The sequence below is a fragment of the Mycetomoellerius zeteki genome, unplaced genomic scaffold (genome assembly GCF_001594055.1).
Source record: "Mycetomoellerius zeteki isolate Tzet28-1 unplaced genomic scaffold, Tzet1.0 scaffold113, whole genome shotgun sequence".
Lineage (NCBI taxonomy): Eukaryota > Metazoa > Arthropoda > Insecta > Hymenoptera > Formicidae > Mycetomoellerius > Mycetomoellerius zeteki.
Window position 1 is genome coordinate 552,683 of NW_017256051.1, and position 466 is coordinate 553,148.

Below are 466 nucleotides of genomic sequence, written 5' to 3' on the forward strand. Positions count from 1 at the left end.
CAATATGGCGTCCAGATACATTAAAATTTTTATTATTTTTTATCAAAATGAGTAAATTTTAAGAATTCTTGTCATCACAGAATTAAAATTTCCGATTTTAAATATGGTGTTAAAGATGTAAAAATCAAAATGGTCTTAATATGGCAGCTATATACGTTAAAATTTATAATTTTTGCAAAAAATATGTTGATACAAGGTCCTCACCTTCCGGGGTGCTTTTTTACAATGAGTCCCCTTGCCTCTCACCTTTTTTTACAGTGAGTCCCCTGTAAATTTTAACGTATATAGCTGCCATATTAAGACCATTTTGATTTTTACATCTTTAACACCATATTTAAAATCGGAAATTTTAATTCTGTGATGACAAGAATTCTTAAAATTTACTCATTTTGATAAAAAATAATAAAAATTTTAATGTATCTGGACGCCATATTGGATCGGCCATTTTGAATATCATACTTTCGAC